This window comes from Anabrus simplex, chromosome 1 (assembly GCF_040414725.1).
Source record: "Anabrus simplex isolate iqAnaSimp1 chromosome 1, ASM4041472v1, whole genome shotgun sequence".
Taxonomy (NCBI): domain Eukaryota; kingdom Metazoa; phylum Arthropoda; class Insecta; order Orthoptera; family Tettigoniidae; genus Anabrus; species Anabrus simplex.
In genome coordinates this window covers 494,492,612-494,498,611 of record NC_090265.1, presented here as the reverse complement: position 1 = coordinate 494,498,611, position 6,000 = coordinate 494,492,612, and the positions used below count along the sequence as shown (strand labels likewise).

General features: G+C 47.6%; 1 protein-coding gene across 1 annotated transcript in view; it reads left to right on the top strand.

The window, feature by feature from the left end:
• The first annotated feature begins 4,860 nt into the window (after positions 1-4,860).
• LOC137496932 (NADH dehydrogenase [ubiquinone] iron-sulfur protein 2, mitochondrial-like) overlaps positions 4,861-6,000 on the top strand; it is a 215,474-nt gene continuing 214,334 nt past the window's right edge. The window contains exon 1 of the mRNA XM_068225029.1: positions 4,861-5,045. The gene's annotated coding sequence lies outside the window, so the exon portion shown is untranslated. The remainder of the gene's footprint in view (positions 5,046-6,000) is intronic.

Here is a 6,000-nt window from a genome sequence, read left to right as displayed (position 1 = left end):
TATTCGACCACATTTCCAAAACTTCTCACATTTTATTCTAAAAGGAGGGGTTGCGGGGGGTTGGGGCACAAAAATTCTTCCTTCTGTTGAACCCGCAGTGGCGAAAGTCATGTGCCACCACTGGGCTAAAAGGACCAAAGGATTGATCTAGTATATAAGAAATACGCAAGTTCTATTATTAAGATAAGCAAGTGTAGTTTTTGCTCCCGGCATTCACCTTAGTGCAGGAGAATGGAAAACCATTCTCAGGACAGCTGACGGTGGGGACTAGCTCCTCTCCATCTCCCAAATACAGAGGCGTAGAAGCCGTGGCCCCCCTTCTCTGCTTGGTTGACTGGTCGGAGTGCAGAGCTGTCAGACCATGGATCAGCCATGGCCACTTGCGGGCCAAGACCCACTTAGCACATCCGCTGACCCCATTTTTTTCTTTTTAAGTGTCCTTTTGTGGGGGGGGGGATGCTCCTGTAGCCCGCTCCCCCCCCGAGTGGCAACCGACACTAATCTACATTGCATCTGACATGCTATTAATTCTAAGAAGGAAGAGATAGCAGGGAGGAGCGGGAAATAATACTACAAGAGTATCGGTCTGTTTGCACATCAGACAGATTTGCATTGGTAAGGTGGTATTTAGGGTCAGGACAAAACCACATAGGCAGAAAGAGAAAGAGCCTCCATGTAAAACCTGACTTGAGTGGTCCAGAGGTTGTGTTAGTTAGGAATATGTGTCATGTAATCATAACCATTTTCCTTGCGTTTGTCAATTATTATGGGAATCAGTCCTTGTTGTCACTGCCAGATATGGCTGCCACTAGCGTCTGGGCTTTGGGCCACAGGTTAGTCCACAGGTTGGTCCAGCAGCCAGTGGTCCATGGTGCCAAGTCTCCTTTGAGAAAGGAAGTAATGCCAAGCCTTACACGGGATAAGGGGCTATCTTCTTCCACCTGATGATGTCCCGTTCCTGTGGTGTTGATGGCACAAACTTGTTACTGCAATCTTTAACTAACTAACTATTCTAGGTTAAACATGTATACATTTGTATACACACTTTAATTAGAGTGTAGGCTGCACTTTCGCTTTTGTGTCCTGGATGTCTTAGGATAGATAATGACCGAAAACTAATAAAACAATAGAAATAAGAAGCTTCTTCTGGTTGAGGGTGGGCTTCTCGGCCACTCACTTGTCCCTTGCGGGGGAGCGGAGGTGAATTGCGTCGTCCTTTATTGTCTGGCTGTGCTGCCTTCATCATACGTACTTCTTCGCTCAATCCTTCCTCACTTGCGTCCCTGTGGTGCTTAGAGCTGTAACAGATATATATATAAAAGCGGAGTTCAAACCTCTTGATGTTTCGCGTGCGCCAATCGCGTGTGAGTGCAAGCACGACGTCATAATATGACGTAATATTATTACGGAGCCGGTGTGCGCTACAGAGCAGGGCTACGTCGCTGTATACGGAAAGCGTGTCTCACTGCTGGTCAAAATAAAAATAAATTTCTTGAGCGCTTGGAGAAATGCTTCATTTTTTGGATTTCGAGTGCATTGACACGAGTGAGGATATGTTTATGAATATATAGAAACAAAAATCGCATGTTTACACTGAGTGGTTCACATGTTATAGTTTGTTAAATAAATAGCAGCAATCAATTTATTAGATTATGCACAGGTTACTACCGTCTCGAAATTCAGACGGGCTTGAATATGGTCGCTCTTCCTTTTGTTAAAAGAAACAGAAAACATATTCTAAGACCTATCTCATCGATATTTTTCTAAAGCCGGTGACTAGGAACAACTCGAAACGTATCTATAAAAGGCTCTTAATATACCAGTAAATATATAAGAAAAACATATATGGTACTAAGTACTAACAATAATTTCCCATTTCAGGGTCACGGTTAGTGGTGTGTCGTCTTCTGTCTCATCGCGATCACTGTCTTTATAATCATAGAGGTATCACTATCACTGTCGTCTTCTAAGTTAATTATGATGGGTTCCAAAATGTCAAGCGGGCCTATTCTTCACAAAATGATTTTCTTGTAATTGCTCTGCATGTTTTATGCGAGAAATCCAGTTTTCCCTGGTTAAATTATTAATTTCGCCACTTACAAGCTTTCCAACGTCTGAAAGTAGTGTTTTTCTTAACGACTTCTCCCCTTATTTGTGACCAGGCAAGTTCTGTGTGCTTTTGAGGTGATACGAACAATTTTTGGGCAAGACGGTCTTGTTCTGGGTACCCTGTGATTTTGCCTTTTCACCTCTGCATACACGCGATACAGTTGGCACACTTATAATCAAACACGCTTCAGCAGTTAAGTCTTGACACTTAGAAAAAGTTCAGCTGTTTGTGGTTTTCTTCAAGCGCGTATGTTTAAAAGTAACATTATACACCATCTTCCGAACTGAATACTAAATTGCACTAGATCTACAATTGCCACTAGGCTTGCTGAGCGACATATTGTTTTTCAGTGTTTTGAACTGACGATAAGAACCTTAATGATTGTACTCGACTTGCTCATTAACACGACAGTTCACAAGCCAGGCAGAAAATGGACTAATATTCTGGGCCGTTGACATGTCTTGATTCTCTGTTTTGTTTTGTTTTTTCGTTTTTTCGGGGGGGGGGGGGGCGTGACCATCGACTCAATCTACATGGCCTCCAACATGCTATTATTTCTAAGAAGAAAGATATAGCAGGGAAGAGTGGGAAATGATACAAGGAGTATCTGCCTGTTTCCATGTCAGACACGCTACCAGGCGAGGTTGTATTGGTTGGATAGTGTTAAGGTATGGTATTGAAAGGTCAGGGAAAAACCACATAGGCAGAAAAGAGAAATAACCTAGATGTAAAACCTGACATGTTGTGATAGCACATGCAAGGATGTGGACTGGAAAAAGGTCCAGTGATAGTGTTAGTTGAGAAGAGGTATCATACACCAGCAATCCATGAACCGTAGTCTCGCCGTTCCATCTGCCAGGGGATCAGTCCGTCTGGGTACTGCCGTGACTAGCGTGGGCCTTGCCGGCTGCAGAACCATTCGCCGAGTACCACCAGGGCCCGCCGAACAGCGCCATCTCCTTGGGGTCCCTCGTACCCGGTCTCCGAAACCGGAGAATGAGGCCAAGCCCGCCGGGGCGGAGGCCTCCTGGAAGGGGGTGGGTCATGACGCCGGGCCTCCTTCCTCTCTGCCCGCGCCATGGCCCGGTAGACACGCCAACTGAGATGGGAGGCCGGGTGGCGCACACCGCCGCCTCCTTAAGTGCTGCGCAGGCTGTGTAGTGATGATCACCACCACAGCGATTCCACCTCACTAGGAGCCCACACCTCTCCTGCCCGGTGGCCCCACCTCAAACAGCGGAGACACTGCAAGAGCTGCTGAGGGGGATGTTTTACTCTCACCTGACTGCCGCTACCCGTTGAGGTCCTCTCCTGATTGGATCCTCGCTCGGTTGCTGTCTTGGGTTGCGGCTGGGTGGCCCTCTCCTGGTGGGCCGGAGTCGCCGTCTGCTTCCTGGTCTGGCGTCGTCGTTTTCTTCTTCCCGGGGGTTGCTTCTCGGCAGGGGAAGAGGCCTCGGCCTGGTGACCCCGGGGTAGCTGCTGGCTCCGCTGCGTCGCCGTCTTCTTCCATCTCCTGGTTGGCAGCGGCGGCGTCCGTCGGTGCTAACACTCGACTGCGTTCCCAGTCCTGTGGGGTGCACATCGAGGTCTGTAGCTCGACAGACATGCTGGCAGGTTGGGCCTGGACAGCAGCCTCAGAACGCCAGGGGGCGTCCTTCTCCACTGCTGTGCTGCCATCCACCATCACGGGCGCTTTCCTGGTTTGCGCCCGGGTTACAGGCCCTTCCTGGTGGGCCTGCGTCTGCGTCCACTTCGCCCTGGCAGGTGGTCAACGATCCTGGTTGGCGGCCTTGTTGGTCTGCGTGTACTTCGTGAAGTACAGCGGTCCAACTGGGGTCGTGCCGCTGTCGTCCTTGGTCCTTGGCTCCGTCTGGGTGGCTGCCTCCTGGTAGCCTGAGCCGTAGTGCTGCTCCCTTAGTCCTGGTAGTCGGACAACCTGGTACTGCTGGGACGCAAGCTCTTCGTAGACCTTAAAGCAAGCTGCGTCCTTAGGGCGAATGATGACCGCCCAGCCAGTGATTATCGGGCCGATGATCCGGATGACCGACTCCCCGACAGACTCCGCGATCGCATTAATGAGGTCTTATATGCGGAGCGTTTCCTGGTAGGTTTGCTCCTCCCAACGGTTATACACCGCCAGCGCCGGGAGTCTAAGGTCGGGGCGGGGGGGGGGTGGTCCACCGAGCAGATTGCGTCTTGTAGTTCCTCAATGGCTCCCTCGCAGTCATAATCAGCCGGTCTCACTGGAACGTTGAGCTTCTCCAGCCTGGTCCTCCTGGAAATAAACTCCTGAAAGAGAAAAGCGAGCACTTAGAAGTGCTCAGCTCAGACAAAAGCTCTTTCGAAGTCGTACTAATAAGTACTGCAGCTTGGTTAGCACTTAGGAAGTACTGAGCGCCTGGCAAGGAGAGAGAAAGAACGAGAAACACGTACATCCTTCCGCTACAACAGTCAGCTCGTCCCTGGCTACCGGCATCTGTTTATACATAGGCCTACTGTAGTACCACAGGTAGTACATTATCGACAGTGCAGCCACAGTCTATATATTAGACTCTAGTGCAGCTGTCCATCCATTGGAAGCGGAAACCTCCGAAAAGCTGCGATGACGAATTTGTACGAACACGCACGAAAACGGCCGAACGATTCAAACCGCTGAATCACGGCTAACTTTGAGTTGGCCTTGACTGAATTCAAGTGAGACTGCGTTCATTGGATCCGGCGTTGTTCGTCAGTGAACGCGCGAACACCTGCGAACTGCGAACTATCCAAATTGGTTTGGATTTTTCGGTCGAAGAGCTGCGTTTTATCATCAATGTTGAAAAGCTTATACTTCTGCTACAAGATGGGAAGTATTTGTGGGACGAGTCTAATTACCACACGCGGGATATGCAGACGCTGTTATGGAGCGAGGTGGCGAGAGAAACGGGTGAGCCAGGTAAATTTAATTTTATGTACCGGTAGTTTATTCATTTTACACCACTTCACTTGATTCTTATATCTGAAGATTCTTTACAACGCCAATTCAAAGTGTAATTTTCATTTAAAAAATTCTTAGCCACATTTTTATTTACCCGTCCGATCGCTTCATACCAGTGCTTCATACCTACCGTACGTCTGATTTTTTTAAAAAATGTAAGATATGTTCTAAAAGTGCCATATATAATAAATCATTGCTTCCAGTGTCCGGCTCCATGGCAAAATGGTTAGCGTGCTGGCCTTTGGTCACAGGGGTCCCGGGTTCGATTCCCGGCAGGGTCGGGAATTTTAACCATCTTTGGTTAATTCCGCTGGCATCGTCATTACGACGCGCAGGTCGCTTACGGGAGTCAAATCAAAAAGACCTGCACCTGGCGAGCAGAAGTCCTCGGACAGATCTCGGCACTGAAAGCCAAACGCCATTTTTGTATTGTCTCCAGCGTTCGAATTATAGAAAATAAAGATGAGGTTTCTCATTTCAAATAAATGTTATCATGCTGTGACTTGACAACGAAACTCCACACATACTCCCACGTGCTGTGGCCGCTCAAATCAAACTTTATCGCACTGATGAGAGAGAATAATTTCCGCTATTTCTATTACCCCTCGCTATTACAAAAACATACTCTGGGATAAGAGAAGATTTCCTTTGTCTGGTTTGGAATTAGGAAATGAATGTTAAAATTGGGAAAAATAAGTAGAAGGGGATAAATTCTCCAGCTTCCATTTCAAAATGAACATTGTTTACCTCAAAGTTACAGCTAGACGTTTTTTCAGGCGAAACAGTTTCTCGAAAGTTGCTGTACTTCTTTAATATTGTACTTTTTGTAATATGTATCGAAATGTTTCACATGTCATGTGAACAAAACCAAGGTGCTGTCTTTCGTCCTTTTCCAGATCAGCTCATATATGTG